Source organism: Hyperoodon ampullatus (assembly GCF_949752795.1).
Source record: "Hyperoodon ampullatus genome assembly, chromosome: X".
Taxonomy (NCBI): domain Eukaryota; kingdom Metazoa; phylum Chordata; class Mammalia; order Artiodactyla; family Ziphiidae; genus Hyperoodon; species Hyperoodon ampullatus.
Genome location: NC_136913.1, coordinates 92,701,381 through 92,719,422, shown reverse-complemented (window position 1 = coordinate 92,719,422; position 18,042 = coordinate 92,701,381).

The following is an 18,042-nucleotide window of genomic DNA, read 5'->3' as shown; positions in this document are numbered from 1 at the left end:
AACAGATCTCTCTTCTGAACTCAAGATGTGTGTATGCAACTGCCTTTGGAATGAGCCCATCTGAACGGTTTAATGGCACCTCAGACTCAACAGTTTGCAAAGTTGAAATCATATTCACTCTTCTCTCTCCACTCCCAAACTATTTCTCACACAGTGTTCCCTACCTCAATGGGAATATCACTCATCCAGCAACCCAAGCCAGCCATCCTTGTTTCCTAACCTCTACTTGACCTATAACCAGTTAAGAAGTCCTATCAGATCTACCTTCAAAATACATCCTGAATGCATCCACTTCTTTCCATCTGCACTGCCTAGACTTTGGTTCAAACCCTGTATTATCTCTGTCCAGTTGGAAATCTCATAGGCACCTCAAATTGGTCTCTCTAATTCTACTTCTGCCCCGCCCCTGCAATCAATTATCCATCCAGCAGACAAGGATCTTTCTAAAATGGAAATCAAATCATTAGTATCACCCCATCTCTTTGCCATGTTTAAAAAATTTCAGGACCTCTTCATTGCTTTCATGATGAAGTTCAAACTCTCTAGCCCTGGAAACCAGGAAAGCCCTCCAATGTCTGACTCCTGCTTTTTGTTCCAGGCTCATCTCGCACCAATAACCTCCACCCTCATGTTTTATGCTCCAATGTGCATGCACGCGTGTGAGTGTGTGCGCGTGTGCACGCACACACACACACACACACAATCTAACCATACCTGAACATGTGTCCTTATCTGAAGTTGCCATTCTCTGTGTCTCCAAACCCTTAAGCTATTCAACCATCCAACATTTGCGTGGTTAATTGCTAGTCATCCTTCAGGACTCGTCCTCTCCTTGAAACCTTCCTTTAACCATTCTTCCCACCCAAGCTGACTTAAATACTTTCCCTTTGTACTCCCTATCCATATCTGAGCTTTCCAGTGAGGGTTGGTGAGCTGCCTTGAGGACTTGGGATGGTGACGGAAGAGCCCAGCTTAGGTTTCCCATGGGAGTCGACAGTGGCCCAAGAGGAGAGCCTCTCCCCAGAGCCAGTCCTGACTCGGTAGGAGGAAGTAGGAAAGTGGTTTGGGGCAGGGGGAAGGCAGAATTTTTTAAATGCCATCACTGAGCCTTGGAATCTCTAAAGAGTCTGACGTAGCAGAGCTGAGCAGGAGGAAGAACAAGTCTTTGGAGATTATTCAACTGGGAGAAATGGCCCAATGGGGTCAGCTTTCAGCCAGGGTCAGGAAGGCAGGGGTGGACGAAATAGCTAGTGGTTGAGTGATGAGCCAGTCTAGATTCTGCTTTGATTTGTGTGATGAGCAGTAGAGGGTTTAGAGAACCAGTCCTGGCCTGAGAACCAAGACTAACTTCTCATTTCGGTTCTACTGGGAACCTGTTGTGGAAGTCCCCTCACTTCTCCAGGCCCTAGTTTTGATGAGAAAAATGTCTCCAAAGTTTTGAGTCTCAACTAAGGTAATGGGGACAAGAAGCCACTTTGATAAATATAGAAGACTGAACAGTTGTTATTAGAAGCAGGCAGCTTTGAAAGAAACTCCTCTCTCTGAGGGGTCCTCCTAGAAGTCAAGCCCTGGTGTCTCTGGAGGGACAGAGAACTCTAGGCCTGGCCAGCTGAACTTGTCTTCTGGGCATGAGGCCAACACACTCCATGGCCCAGGGTTTGGGCAAGAAGGCTTCATTTAGGATTCTTACTTAATCTTCCTTAGGGGAGGGATTGGAACTGCAGGAGAGGATTAGGAGGGTCCAGACTGACAGCAGCTCCTGAATTAACCCTTCCTTGCCCTGCCATTCCCCACTTCTTGCTCCAAGAGTCTTGTGCATGGTACACTTTCTTTGAGGGTACTTTTCATATGACTCTGTGGGATCAGATAAGTGGGGTTCTCAGGCGCAAGGAAGGATCTGATGTGCTGCTCTGTGGGTGACAGAGGCCTCCACAGCCCTCTTCTGTCAGCCAGTCTCATTGCTCCATCCCTTGGTCTCACAGACATCTGAGACACTTGCTTTCCTCTCCACACCTCACCCCCAGCTCCCAAGGGCTCTAGTAGGTGGCAAAGCCATTCCTTTGAAGTCCTACTTTCTGGAAAGCTTGTCCTTGGAGAAGTTCACCTCTCCTTCTGCATCAGTTGGTTGATGACAGCTCAGGGAACTACAACTGGATTGAGAGATATTCTAATTGCTTTAAAAAGAATTTTCTTTTTGTCCTGATCATCAAAGTAAAGCACTCTCACATTAGAATGCTGGAAAACACAGAAAGGCAGAACTTAGAAAGCAGACATCACCTACAACCTCTCCAGCTATTAGTGCTGGTAATGTTTATGGTTCCAACTCCATTTTCAAAAAGGCCACTTGAAGAGAATAATGTCTCAGTCCAAAAAAAGCAATTTCTTTTTTCTTTATTGAGATGCAATGGACATATAAAATTGTATTCATTTTAGGTGTACAACATAATGATTTGATATATGTATATACTGCAAACTGATCACCACAATAAGTTTAGTTAACATCCATCACCACACAGAGCTACAAATTTTTTTTTCTTTTTTCTTCTGATGAGAACTTCCATCATCTACTCTCTTAGCAACTTTCAAATATACAGTACAGCACTGTTAACTATAGTCACCATGCTGGACCTTATATCCCCGAGATTTATTCATCTTATAACTGCAAGTTTGCACCTTTTGACCCCCTTCACCCATCTTACCCACCAATCCCCATCCCCACTTCTGATAACCATCAATCTGTTCTCTGTATATATGAGCTCATTTTTGTTTTTTAGATTCCACATATAAGTGAGATCCTACAGCATTTGTCTTTCTCTGTCAGACTTATTTCACTTAGCATAATGCCCTCAAGGTCCATCCACATTGTCACAAATAGCAGGATTTTCTTCAAAGAAGGAATTTCTACTGACAGACTTGGAGACCAGTGGGAGAGAGTTATTTAAGGGCTTAAGGGGGAGACTTTATGACTTCACTCAGAAATCCATCTTCTGCTGATTCCCTGAGACTTCATGCCAAGGAAGGAACTGGAACTGGCTGTGAGGGAGCACCCTTCCTGTCCTCCTCAGCTCTCCCACCACCACAGTTAAGCAGAGGGGTAAACTGTAGCTCCTTTCCTCCCATCCCTTTGTCTCAGTCCTTTTGCCCTCAGAAGCTCCAGCCAGAAATTATCATCTGACTTGGAGAGTACTTTCTCTGGCCCTGCAGTTTCAAAGACTGGAAACTTCATGGCAGCCTTGAGGAAACAAATACTACCAACCCAAGTGCCTCCAGAATTTTCCCTCCAGTACCCTCCCCTCAGAAACCCAAGGTGGCCCAGCCTGGCTTCACCATGGGCCAAATCGATAACAACTAGGACGCAAGAGCCCACCTAGGTGAATTTAAAAACAAATCAGAATTGAGACACTTACGAAGCAGTTCTTTTGTAGAGCCTTGGAGGAGATGTATGGCCCTGGAGAGGAAGGAATGAATCCTGAGGGAGGGAAGTAAGGTGCAAGGGGCCCCAGGCTGAGGTGATAAAGGATTTCTAATTGTTAGCTGCAGCTTTGCAAAATCCATGTGCAAATCTCAGCCTTGGGTCAGAGACTTATTACAGGTCAGAATTAAACCCCTGGAGGCTGTGGAAGATTGAGGTACTTTAAAAAAAAAAAAAAAAAACTTTGGTGAGTTTTGTGTTTTTCCTGTCAAAAACTCCAGCTGAGCTTTTGTGAAGTGACCTCTGTGAGCCCAGGAGAGATCTTGGGGGGAGAGGGGTTTGGCCCAAGGAGGAATTCGGAACATTCCAGCTTTGGGGTGGGGAGAGGAGGGGGCTCTGTTAACCCCCATTAAGTGTTCCTGCCTAGCGGCCCTGAGGCCCAGCAGGAAGTAAGCCTCACAAACACGGCCCTGGTGAGCTAATACCTCAGCAACCTTGCACTGCCTACAGCCCTGCAGACTCGTCCAGCCAGCTTCTTCTCCAGCGAACCCCCAGCCCTACCCCACCCCTAAGATTGAGTCCAAGGGAAGACATGTGTACTGTAGGGTCAGACTCTGGTGACTTCAAAGCGCAGGACCTGGTCCCTACAAGGTGGGACTGAGGCAGCCATGATAATGGTGGGCCTTCCCTTTGTACCACACACAGCAGTACCACATAGACCACAGTCTATGTCATTTGAGTCTCTCCAAAGTTCTGTGGAGTGGATTGCGGCAACTGGGTTTCCTCTCCAAATGGAAAAAAAAGAAAAAAAAAAGCTTTCCTGGGTTTTTTTTTTCTGATTAGAAACATACTAGATGCAATTGCAAAGAATTCAGAAAATTATAAAGTATAAAGAGGAAAATGGAGGTCCCCGTAATACCACAAGCAAGAAGTATAGTTTTAATCACTGTTAACATTTTGATGTACTGTAGAAGACATGAATAGAACTTTTTTTTATAAAATGGAATCATATTATTCCCTACCATTTTATAACCTTCTATCATTTCTAAATAATATAATGATAGGACATTGACAGGGTCCATTGACATGGTCCTGTTTTCATGTCAATTAAAAAAACAGATCTGCATCATTCTCTTATGGATGTGCTGGATTCTATCATAGGGAAATATAATTTAACCATTAACTATTAGACATTTTTGTGATTTCCATTGTTTTCACTATTATAACTTAGCATCTTTGCACATAACACTGACAAATTCCTAGGATTAGAATTGCTACGTCAAAGATTGTGAATGCTTTAAAGGCTAATACAACATATTACAGAAGTAGGGCAGCCATTACTATTTCCAGATGAGAAAGCCTGGGCCCCCTGAGATGAAATGAATGACTCACCCAGCGTTTCAAGTTGAGCAGGAATAGTTAGACCTGGAATCTAGGCCTCTAGATGTCTGGTTCAGTAAGCTCGCCAGTGTACCACACTGACTCCCTCCCAAGAATTCCTCATTACAAATGATAAGGCCAGTGGCCACTATTCATTGAACACTTTCTAGGCGTCAGGCACTGTGCTTGAGTGTTTCATGTACATCGTGTGACTGAGCTACTGCAGAGCAGAATCATGCTCTACTCCACCTTGGAAGCAATATCAAAGCAAACAGTCCGATTTGTTTCCTAGTGTGAATTCAGTGAAGCAAATCAGAAATCATCCTCCTTCCCAAGGTGGCCTATAACAGTCTTGCAGGTGTGAGTGGGGTACTGATCCCCGGGCAGTGCTCCTGAGCCAGGGTCTCTCCAGGGGGCTACCCTGTGGCTGGCTGGGACAAGCTAAAAGGGCAGCCTGCCTGAGCTCGGGCCTGGGGAGTCTGTGGGCATGAAAGCAAGCAACACCGAAGGGGTGGAAAGAACAGCGGGCTAATCCTCTACCCTGCTGTGTGACCTGGGGCAAGTCTTCCTATCTTCTTTCTCCAGGCTTCACCCAGCTGACTTCCCAAGCCTGGGCTAACGTAGAGGAACATATTTTGATAAGTAGAAAATGCTGGTTGAAGCGAGATAGAATTTGTAGTGGAGGGGGCGCCTTATCAGCTCACAGTGATTCTGTGTAATTGAGGAGAGGAAAAGGCAGAATCTTAGGGGAAGGTGCCAGGGCGGATGAGGGCAGGATGTGGTTACCAGATTGGCAATCACTGAAGGACTAGGTTCTAACGCCACGTTGCCCCAGGTCAGCACTGTCCGTTCCTGGTGGAATCATGCCAAAGACTGTGACTCCTCAGCGTTAAGCCTAGGAGGCTATTTAGTAATCTGCTAGGACTTCTGCTGAGATCCAGAGAGCCTCGATAGGTGGGGGAATGGAGAAGAGTGTGAAAGAAGATAAGAAAGAAGAGAGTCTGAGAAAAGCAGTATGTGGTGAAGGAGAAGAGTCAGTGGTGAGAGAATGAAGGGAGGAAAATGAGATCTGGGAAGAGATGGCTTAGGGAAGATAGCAGAACAGGTGGGAGTGGGGTCTTCGAGGAGGAAAGTCTAAGAGAGATCCGTATAAAGCGAGGTCTTGAGGGAGAGGGAGGCGATGGTGCTATGAAAAGAGGAGTCTAGAAGGAGGAATAAGAAAGATTCTAGGGGTAAAGGGGCAGCGATGAGAGGAGTGTGGGAGGAGTCAGGGCTCAGGGCAGAGAGGATTAGACCCAGTCCAACCCCACTATTCCACCAAACCAAGAAGTTCTCATCAAGGTCACGAATGACCCTGACTCATCAGATCCAATGGCCACATCTCAGTGTTTAACTTCCTCCACTTCTATGCAGAATTCAACATCCGCAATGAATTTGCCCTTCTTGAAATGTTTTCTTATCTTGGCCTCTGTGATACAGCTCTCCCCTGATAGTCCTCCTGTCTCTCTGGCTACTACTTCATTGACTTCTACTCTTCTGCTAGATCTTTAAATATGAGTGTTTCTCAGGAGCCTGACCTAGGACTCCTTCCCTATGCAAGACTCACTCTGCATTTCCATTCTTGGAAGTCGCATTTATCTCTTATGGTTGCAATTACCCTCTATAGTCTGATGAGTTCCAAATCATCACTTTCAGCCAAGACTTCTCTGAAATCCAGACCCCTACATACTGACATCTCCATTTGAATATCTCAAAAGCATCTCAAACTCAACATGTCCAAAATTGTATCCTTGATTCCCTTTGAACTAAAACCAATCCTCTAACCAACAAGGACCTACTGTATGGCACAGGGAACTCTGCTCAATGTTATGTGGCAGCCTGGCTGGGAGGGGAGTCTGGGGCAGAATGGATACATATATATGTATGACTGAGTTGCTTTGCTGTGCACCTGAAACTATCACAACATTGTTAATCAGCTACACTCCAATATAAAATAAAAAGATTAAAAAAGAAAAAAAAAGAAAACCAATCCTCCCTCCATCTTCTCCATTTGAGAAAGCCAGCTGTTTAAGCCAGAAACCCCAGAGTTAGACTTAATTTCACTCTCTTCTCTTTCTCTGACCCTCTACACCCCATCACATCTGATCTGTAAATCCTTCCAATCCTATCTCCAACGTATGGCTCTTTCATCCGTCTACTGGTTTCCCGTATAAAAATGATATGTCCATTACCATCCATTACCATCACCTCTCTCTCAAAATTTGTGGTCTCAGGACCATTTTATACTTTTAAAAACTATTTAGGAAACAACCCAATGTCCTTCAGTTACTGAATGGATAAATAAACTATGGCACATCTGTACAATGGAATACTATTCAGCAATAAAAAGGAATGTACTATTGATACAGGAAACCACATGGATGAGGCTCAAATGTATTATGCTGAGTGAAAGAAACCAGAGTCAAAAGACTTCTTACTGTGTGATTCCACTTATATGACATTCTTGAAATCACAAAGCTATAGGGATGGAGAACAGATTAGAGGTTGCCTGAGATTGGGGATGGGGGGAAGGGGTTGACTAAAATGATGTGGCATAGGGAATTATTTTGGGTGTTGGAACTGTAAACATTGTCGTATAACTCTGCACTCATGGAACTATATACCCAAAAGAGTGAATTTTATGTATCTTTTCACATTTTGTCACACAGAATATAAAATGACATGTATGTCAATTTAAAAATAAAAAATAAAAAGTACTAGTTAAAAAATTATTAAAGACTCCAAAAAGACTCCTTTTTATGGGTTCTCTCTATCATTATTTAACATATTAGAAATTAAAATGGATAAAGTCTTTAAACTATTTTTTAATTTAAAATCACAATGATAAACCCATTGCATGTTAAAATAACATATATGGGCATCCCTGGTGGCTCAGCAGTTAAGAATTCGCCTGCCAATGCAGGGGACACGGGTTTGAGCCCTGGTCCGGGAAGATCCCACATGCCACGGAGCAACTAAGCACAACTACTGAGCCCATGTACCACAACTACTGAAGCCCACGCGCCTAGAGCCTGTGCTCTGCAACAAAAGCCACCGCAATGAGCAGGCTGCTCACTGCAATGAAGAGTAGCCCCCGCTCACCGCAACTAGAGAAAGCCTGCACGCAGCAATGAAGACCCAACACAGCCAAAAATAAATGAATATTTTTTAAAATAACATATATTTATGAAAAATTACTATTTTCCAGAACAAAAAAATTAGCAAGAAAACCGGCATTGTATTACATTTTTGCAAATCTCTTTAATATCTGGCGGAATAAAAAGCAACTGGATTCTCATACCTGCTCTTGCATTCAGCCTGCTGCAATACGTTGTTTTGGCTAAAAGCATTGATATATGAAGAAAATCTAGCTTAACAAAGATATGTAGTTAGAAAAGGGGGTTATTTAATAGCTTTTTAGACAGAATTCTAAGGATGATCCCCCAAATGACCCTCACCTGTGTATAAATTTCCTCTCCTTTGAGAGTGGGTTGTTTACGATGTTTATCATTCCCATGATTATGTTAGTTATTTGGCAAGGGGAGATTCTCCAGGTGGGCTAATCTAATCATATGAGTCATTTCAAAGCAGATTGCTTTCTCTGGCTAGTGACAGAAAAGGAGGTCAGAGAGACTGGAAGCATGAGAAGTACTTGACATGCCATTGATGGTTTGAACATGGAAGGGACCACATGAGAAAAAAGATGGGCAGCCTCTAGGAGCAGAGACTGGCCTTTGGATGACAGCCAGCAAGGCAACAGGGACCTCAGACCTACAACCTGAAGGAACTAAATTTTTCTAACATTCTGAATGAGCTTGGAAGCAGATCTTTTCCCCCCAGGGCCTCCAGATAACAGCCCAGCCCAGCCAACAACTTGACTAAGCAGAGAACTCAGGTGAAACCCCCTGGACTGTGAAATAATAAATAGGTGTCATATTAAGTTGTTAAGTTTGTGGTAATTTGTTATGGCAGCAATAGAAAACTAATACACTGTGGATATTCTTCTTTGATACTACACCTAAACTTCACAAGTGGTAATTTCTTAATGTTTATTGGCAATGTTGAATCTCAAACCACATCAGTGAACCTTTTGTACTCGGTTACATTAAAATCCATTGGCTTAACTTGCACTTTGAATGGATCTATTATCCATGCTTTTGTAACATCATGCATTAGTCATTTGGAAAATATTGGTCCACCCAGTTATGCAGATCTTCCAATTGTTGACTCATTTCATGATTATACAATATAAAACCCACATTCATTAATATCACTACTAATCTTATCAGAAATGTCCTTAGGGTATTGAGAAATTCTCAAGCTTACAGTAATAGATACAGGTTTTCCAAAATTCTACTTCTTACTTGAAAGCTTAGAGTTTATCACTGACTACAGATACTATCAACTGTTTGCCTTGTGATGACAGGCTCACTTGATTCATTTTCAACAAAATGCTGGCCAATACCCAAGTCTGAATAACCATAGTTTTTCTGTCAGTTGTTCTTTCAAGTTAAAAAAAAAAAAGTTCCATGAAAAACTGGCTAGTTTAGCTTGCAATTCAATCAAACAAGTGCTTTTCCTCATGCCAACATCATACTTCAGTATGCAGTAGAAGTGCTTTATATATCCTTCCTATTTGTCACACAGACCATTAAAAACAGCATGTACTCAAAGGGTTGAGATTTATTAAAAATGAATCATCTTTACTGTTCAATCAAGACATTCTGAAGTGAAACTGATATTTCTTCTACCATGAATACATCGATGATGAAGAATAACGTGAATATAGTTTGGTGCCACCACTTGATCCATGCTTAGGTGCTTTGACCCACTGTTGCTTTTGCTCCATCAGTGCAGATGTCAACACAGTGAAAACTGCAAATAATGTCTCAGTATTATGTCTCAGTATTATCAAGTAGCTTTGACTGAACACCCTGATGGAATCTGAGGGACCCCGATGGGTCTTTGGATCATACTTTTAGGGCTGCTGGTCTAGGCCAAGGCTGGAAGGAGAGGGAAAGGAGGGTGGAGATGAAACTTTAAACATACTTAGAAATGTTCTGTCAAATAGAGCAGACAGCTGGGAATAATGAGGAGAGAATTTCTGGATTCAAGATAATTTCTAGCTTCCCCCTGTCCGAGGACCTCTGCTATGCTGCTCCTTACTAATAACCTGCCTTGCTCCTGAGCTGTCCCAGCCAAGTCAACAGTTACCCTCTAAAACTCCCCCATCCTGCGATCTTGGATACTCTGTCTTACAATACTGACAGAGAAACCCATCCTGGCCCATGCACCTGTCACGGCTATTTGTCACCCTCTCCTAGAGCCCCAAGGCTCTGCTAGACTGAATCTATTAGTCTTCTCAGACCAATTATCCTGTGTCAAATGGCATTCCATTCGCATGGAATGAGTGCCTGCTGTGTACCCAGTCCTGTGCCGGGTGCTGATGGGAGGGAGGAGAGATGACAAAGCCACGGCCCCTCCCCTGATCACCTCAATAGGATGCCTTGCTTCACATCTGAGAAGGGAACTCAGATGATAAGGCCACGGAAGTAGGCAGATATTAAGATTTCTTGGAGGCTTCCTGGAGTCAGTGTGGGTTCAAGGAGGACCTGGAAGGGAGAGGTAGAATTTGAGACATGGGGGAGACAGAAGGCATTCCAGACCTAGGCAGGGGTAGAGATGATCACGTGCATGGCCAATGTAGTAACAAGCCTGCTGGAAGTGAGAGGGGAAGCTGGGTGGAGTCAGAAGTGAGGCTGAAGTTATAGGGAACACTGTGAATGTCTGGCTTATTCTGTCAGTCATGGGTTGCCAATGCAGATGTGTGAACGGGATGGAAGCTGTGCTTTAGGAAGCTGAATCTGGCCAAGTATGCAGAAAACACCTGAAAGTGTGTGGGACAAAAAGAATTAATACCAATTTACCTACAGTATTTCATTCCATCCTCACTCAGGCCCTGTGAGATGGGTACTATTGTTTTCATCTCCAGGAAATTGAGGCTCAGAGAGGTTGGTTAACTTACCCAATGCCACCTGGATGGTAAACTATACAGGAGGGATTCCAACCCAGGCCTGCTTCCAAAGTCTATGCTCTGAATAACCACAGTGGTAGAGGGGAAAAACAGAATAATTACAATAATGATAACAGCCAACATATATTAAGTCCTAAACATGTGTCAGGCTGAACAACCTATACACTCTTTCCTTCAGTCTTCACTACAGCCCTGTGAGGTAGGCGCCATTACTATCTCATTTCACAGATGGGGAAATTGAGAAATGAGAGGCTAAGTTATTTGCCCCAGGTCACACAGCTAAGTGCTAGAGCTGGAACACACTCCCAAGTCCATCTAACTCTAAAGCCCATCTTTTCCACTTTAAGGTCTACTGCAAAAATATAGACGTTAGGGCTTCCCTGGTGGCGCAGTGGTTGAGAGTCCGCCTGCCGATGCAGGGGACGCGGGTTCGTGCCCCGGTCCGGGAAGATCCCACATGCTTCAGAGCAGCTGGGCCCGTGAGCCATGGCCGCTGAGTCTGCATGTCCAGAGCCTGTGCTCCGTAACGGGAGAGGCCACAGCGGTGAGAGGCCCACGTACCACACACACACAAAAAAATATATATATATGTATAGATAGATAGATAGATAGATAGATGTTAGATGACAAGATGACAAGCACCTGAGCTAGAGTGGTAGCCAAACCATTCTGTAGCAATGACTAGTGAAGGCTGAGTCCAGAGCTGTTTGTCCCTATTTTGTAGTCGAGAGGTGGTGCCATGGACAGATCAGGCCCAGTCCCAGGGCACTTGTGATGGCTATGGTGGAGATGTGCTCAGCTTGTGGCACCAGTCACCCACTTTCATTGGCCCCCTCTGCCACCTGCCTAACTCTATAGCAGCACACGGGCCTTGAAGTGGGGCACCCAGGGCAATTGCTAAATGGACTGCACTCTCCACACAGCTGGATTCTAAAATCTCAGAGAGCGCTGAAACAAAACAGACTTGAAGCCCAGTCTCAGATCTGTTCCTCACCAGCTATTTGGTAAGTCACTTAATCTTCCAGTGCTTCAGTTTCCTGCGTGCCTTTATATGGGAGGAATCATAGTACCTACCTCATAGGGTTTCCACAAGGAGTAAATGGAATAATAAAGCAATAAAGCACTTAGCACAGCGCCTGGCACATCGTAAGGGCTCAATACATGTTAACTATTTTTGTTGTGGTGCTGGTTATTCTTACTAGTTTGTCAGGATCCACCTCCCAAGAAGACATCTGGCGCTAGTTACCGGTATCTGTTGTTTATTTAGGCAGGACCTGCAGGATGCCAAGACTAAAAAGAAAAGAGAAGAGAATGCACTACTGAGAACTCAGCATCGCTGCATCTTCCCCACGCCTCAGGCCAGGCTGGGAAAGGAAGCTGGCTCAGAGAAGAGGCTGGAGAGTCTGGCCAGAGGAGCCAGGGATGGGGCTGGATGGCCCTGATGGAGGAGGGAGTGACCTTCCCAGGTGCCCTCCCTCCCTCCCACGCCTCCTGCCTCCCCAGCGCTCTGTTTTTCTAGGCCCCTGCCGTCCAAATGAGGAGCAAATGGGGAGCTGCGAGGGGCTCTGTCCAGAGAGCCCAGCACCACATGGGCCACAGCCCCGGCTCAAATGGCGGCCAAGAGGCAAAAAGCGCAGGGGGAGAGCTGACCCGGCAACAAACTGTTCTCCAGAGGGGACCCCCTGTCCCAGGCACCCAAGGGGCTGGGCCCAAGACTTGGCACATTTGGGACATTTGGACTTGAGGGCAGAAGGCCCAGGCACCATTTGCTAGTTTTGCTTTGGGGACAGGCTTTGGTAGGAAGAGAATTGTCCCCTTTTCTCCTCTCTTAGAGCAGGCCTTGCCTAGCTTCTTGTGTCCACTTGGCCCCCATTCTGGTTTCTAGGCCTCCTGCCCTTAACCCCAGGGACCCTGGCTCAAGAAGCAGATGCTGGAGAGAACGAGTAAGATCTCCTTTCCTGAGGTGAGAGCAGAACCTGTTCTGGGCCTTTCAACCTGGCATTTTAGGTTCTCCTCCGGTTTCCTGCTGGCCTAGGCTCTCTCTCTCCTCTGCTCGGCCCCCACTGGCAGGGGGTACAGCTCAGTGCTTAAGAGCACAGAGACTACCCGAGTTCAAATCCCAGCTTTGTCACTTGTAGTTCTGTGACCTTGGGCAAGTACCTTAATCTCACCTATAAATGAGGCTAGAAATAGTATCTTCTTCACAGGGTTGTTTGCGAGACTTGAATGAATCCATGCAAAATGCTTAGAACAGTGCCTCGTACATAAATGTTTAACAAATGTTCTGTCCTCTTGCTATCCACTCCTGTGCCAGGATTACATTTCCCCTTCTCTCTGCCCACATAAGCCCAGCCCCACTCGATCGCCCCTCTTCCATGAGGTCTCCCTGGCATCACCTGTTCTCCTGACCTCTGTTACACTCCCCAGTGAGACTAGACCCATTTTGAGAGCAAGGACTCTGACATGAGCAGCACTAGTTAAATGAGTCCCAGAATAACATGTAGTCCCTTGAGTGCAGTCAAATTTTATGACTGGGACCCACAGTAAGAAACGTATTTTACAGCGTAATCCAGGACATGCATTTGTGTACCTTTCAATCTAGATCTAGATATTTGGCTAAAGCAAAAGCTTCACAGAACAACATGTACCCTTGCCCCATGTGATTCACTCTTCTATCTGCTATTCATTCATTTTGTCAAATGCTGTCTGCAACCCACTAAATCGATTTTAAGCTCTGCCACTGGTTGTGACCCACAGTGTGCCCCATGACAAGTCGCATACAGGGTGGGATTGAGACCTTCAGTGTCTCTAAGCCGTGAAAAGATTACAGGTGCAAGGCATGGCCTGTTTATAGAGTGGAGGTCTCTAAAGGGGAGCTGCAGTGGAGGATGGGCACTGGAGGTATAAGGCTGGAGAGGCAGGCTGCGCTTAGGCAGCAAAGGGCTTCGACTGCCACACAAAAGAGATTGGACATTTCCCATAGGCAATTGGGAATCACTGGAAGTGTTTGAGCCCAGGAAGAGCATACTCAGTCCTGTGTTACAGAAAGATCACTGGAGTGAGGAGGATGGATCAGAAAGGCCAAGTCAAGGATGGGGGAGCCTATCTGGAAGCTGCTTCGAGCATCCAGGTGAGAGAGGACGGATGAGGCCATAACTGAAGAAACAACCAGGAGAGTGGGGAGCACAGAGAGGACAAGCGTGAGAAATGGTGAAGACTACAACCAATGGGGCTTGGAAGCTGAGGCTTTTAGCTTGGGTGACTGGGCCAATATGATGCTGTTTATCGAGGCAGGTACAGAGGAAGTTTGTGGGAAACAAAACCAGTTGGTTTTGGAATGAGTTTGAGACACCTATCAGGAAAACTTCAGGCTGGAAATATGAGTCAATTTTTCATTTGTTGAATAAACATTAATGGGACTGACATAGAGAAACTAACACTTTTATTTTGCCAAGTAGGGACATTAAAGAAATAAATTAATATCCATCATTGCCATCATTTCAAGAAAGAGAGAATATTTTGCCACCAAAATATTAGGAAAGGCATAATGTCAGAATAAAGGACAATCTTTTATAATTGAATACATTGAGATTTTTGAAAAGCTCTACTTTTGATGTTTTTCCCATTTTGCTGTGACCTACTGAAAACATTACTGTGTATCAGCCTCATTTGTGGACTCTAATTGAGAACCACAGATGTGAGGACTGAGCAGAGGAAGAGAGGTCAGCAAAAGATACCCAGGGTGATGGTTCCAGAAGTAGTAGGGAAACCAGGAGAGAGTGACCAAAAGAGAAAGGAGAGCCTCAGAAATGAGGATTTGGCCAACAGGGCCTTTGGTCACCCAGAGTTCAAAGAGATCATTGAACTTGGCAATTAGGAGGTCAGTGAGGACCTTTGGTAGTGCACTTTCCCTAGGAGGATGGGGTTGAGGCCAAACTGGAGTAGGTTGAGATATAAATGGGAAGTTGGGAAAAGTATAGACTCTACTTTCAACAAATCTGAGGGTGAACGAAAGAAGAGAGAGAGGGAAGGAGGGAGGGGAAGAGAGAGAAAGAGATGGAGAGAGAGAGAGAGAGAGCAAGTTAAGGGAGCAAGAGAACACATCTAGGGAAGGAGGGACCTTGTTCTGGGGGATGACAGAGACAGGCACTTTATAATCAGGAGGGAAAGAGCTGGAATAAAGAAGCTGAAGTCTCCTGAAGAGAAGGGCTTGGAGGAAGGCCCCAGAGAAGGAGGGTGGATAAGGCCACGGCCCCGGGTGAACAGATTAGCCTTTAACGAGAGGGGCACATCGTCCCCTGAGAAGGGCGGGCTGGAGGGGAAGGAAGTCGGGGAGGCAGGCCAGGTTTGGGTGGGGGGCAGGGCATTGAGGTAATTCACGCTTGAAAGCCTCTGTTTTCTCAGGGAAGTGGGAGCAGAGGTTGTTCTGTGGGGAGAGGGTGGGGCGCGAATGTGGTAGGAGCTGAAGGAAGTTTGGAACGTGGCCCAGGGAACGTGGAGACTGGAGCTGGGGAGTCGACAAGGGAACATGCTTCAGGGTGGTGGAGGGGTACCAGGCCCGGCTGAGGTTGACCAAGTCTTCCCGCATGCAGGTCTTGTCTCCCTCCCTAGGCTGTCAGAACCTTGAGGCAGTGTCTGCTCCTCTTTCTAGTCCATTCTCTTGCTTGGCAGTGCCCAGCAGCATCTGGCCCAGAGGAGGTACCCAGCCCTCTCGATGCTCTGGCAAAGCCATCACCGACAAAACCCAGAGGCACTGTAGGGCTGTTAGGGGAAACAGAGGTAGGATCGTAATTGCCCTAACAGGAAGTGCTTCATTTTGGTGGTCCCAGACCTTTCCTGCCCCCTTTGCTGCCCACCTCACTCCTGTTGCGTGCTGAGGGCAATGGAGAACAGCCAGGCTCCCATTTTTGCCCAGCAACCCTTGTAGGCCTTAAATCCTTCAGGCTGGGGAGAGGCCCCCAAGAGGGGCCAGTGGTTTCACCTCCCACAAGCTAAATGAGACTGAGGTAATTCTTAGGAGGTAATTAAGACAGAGCAGCTGTGTAGGGAGAAGAAAGATCCATGAACACAGGCCTGAAGGCTACCTGGGCTCCGGGAAAGGATGTGAGAGCTGGCGTGAGGGGGGACCTCCGAGGATTGCTGCTCAGGGGAATGAAGGGGCTGGACAGCCTTGATCATGAAAGATTGTGGCTGAATAAACACAAGTTCACGGTTGGCTGGGAATGAGCCCTGAGCTCTGGAGGAATAGCTACCTCTTCTCTCATTCTCTCCCCGCTCCTGCCCGTTTTCAGAGTCCATAGCCACCTAGAGATCAAAAAGATCCCCGGGTGTGACACTAGGTCTGCAGACTTCACATACCATCTTCTTCCAGCCCAGTCTCTTCCACCTGGCTCCCTCTCAGGCGCTCATCTGAGCCATTGTATTGACACAATACAAGCACATTTTCATCTTCTGGAGGTAAATTTAGCAAGAACCCTCAGAGACTAACAGAAACTCGGGCTCCCCAGCAGCCCTGCTCACCATCTCCTGCCCCACCCTCTAGATTTTCCACTCCAGGATCCAGGATCCACGATCCAGCCTGCACTTACACAATTCAGGGACAGAGAGCTTAGCCCAGCCCAAGGCTCCACTCATTTCGCCACATATAATAAAGCTCTGTTTATTGAGGGCCGGTACAGTGCCAGGTCTCTGGTTTAGGTGTTGGCTGGACCGTTGCAAAGTTTTCCTTTGATTGAGCCAAAATGTGTCTCCCTGTAGCTTCTACCCATGGGCCTCAGCCCTACCTTTGAAGTCACACAGAACAAGTGTAATCTCATTGCAGTCTAATCCTCAGATATTTGAAAATGGCTGTCATTTTCCCAGGAGTTTTCTCTCTTCTGTGGATAAGCATCTCTTTCTTTCTTTCTTTTTATTTTTATGTGTCTTTACTTTTTATTACCCAAGGAGTATCAGGGCTTGCAGAACTTTTAGAAACATTCAGAAAAGCCTAAAGAAGGAAGTAAAAATCTACCATAATCTCACTCCCCGGAATGACCACTGTAACTTTCTCCTTTCTCTAACCAGTCTCTCTCTCTTTTTTTTTTTCCTGTATATGCTACACCTTTTTTTTTCTTACCAAAACTGGATCATCCTCTAAGTTATATTGTACAGGTTTCTTTTTTTCACTCTTCAGTTTATTAACTTTTTCTCAATCCTCTATCAAGCCAATTTTAATATAAAATTATATAACCATTCAATGATTTATTTAACCAGCTTTCTAAAGTGAGACATTTGGCTTGTTTCCGATTTTCCTTTGCTGCAAAGAACACAGTGGGGCTGGAATTGGAAGTGGGGTGAAGGTAAGGGGTAGGTGAACAGAGAAAAGAAGAGCCCTTGAATCAAATTATTCATACTATTCTAGCATCTGATTTTTTTTTTTTTTTACATTCTGTGTCGATAATTATACCTCCCAGAACATGATTGTGAGTGCCTGCTTAGTACTCGGTTACAAGGACTTCCTCTAATTAACGTAACTGGTTTCCTATTATTGGACATTGAGGCGGTCTCTAATTTTTGACGATTACACACCCGGCTGTGACGAATATCCAAGAAGCTAAATAAATCTGCGCCGGTGCTTGACACTGAGGTCAGGAGGCATTATTTTCGGACCTCTAAAGCATAAGGAACCTGCCAGTAGTTGTAACTGCAAACTTTTTGGCAAAGACCCAGAAGACTGGCTGAGGCCAAGACCATGGCTCAGCAGCTGGGCTTGCCCAGGGTCAGTACCTATTTATCCAGCCCCTGTCGCAGAGTGTTCAGGCTGACGGTGCCCTTTGGGACCACTGGGCTCGCATCCTTCTCTCACACGTGAGGGAGCCAAGGCCCCGGGGCCAGGGATGGTCAGCAGCTTTGCACCCTGGCGCCCCGACTGGAAGCTGAGCTCTGAGATCCGGATTCTGATCTGGAAACCCTGGAAATGCTGCCCGCGCTCCTTTCCTGGACCACTGACTGCTGAGGCTGGAGAGGGGATTCAGGCACTTTTGCAAATGAACTGACCAGTAAACGGGAGGGCGTGGAAAGAAGACTTGACGTTCACCCCCCGCAGGCATCCGGACCCGTCCTACCCACAACCTCCTTTTCTTCCTTAACCCCAGTGATATGCTTAATGGCAGTCACCCCGTATCAGGTCCACCTGGCA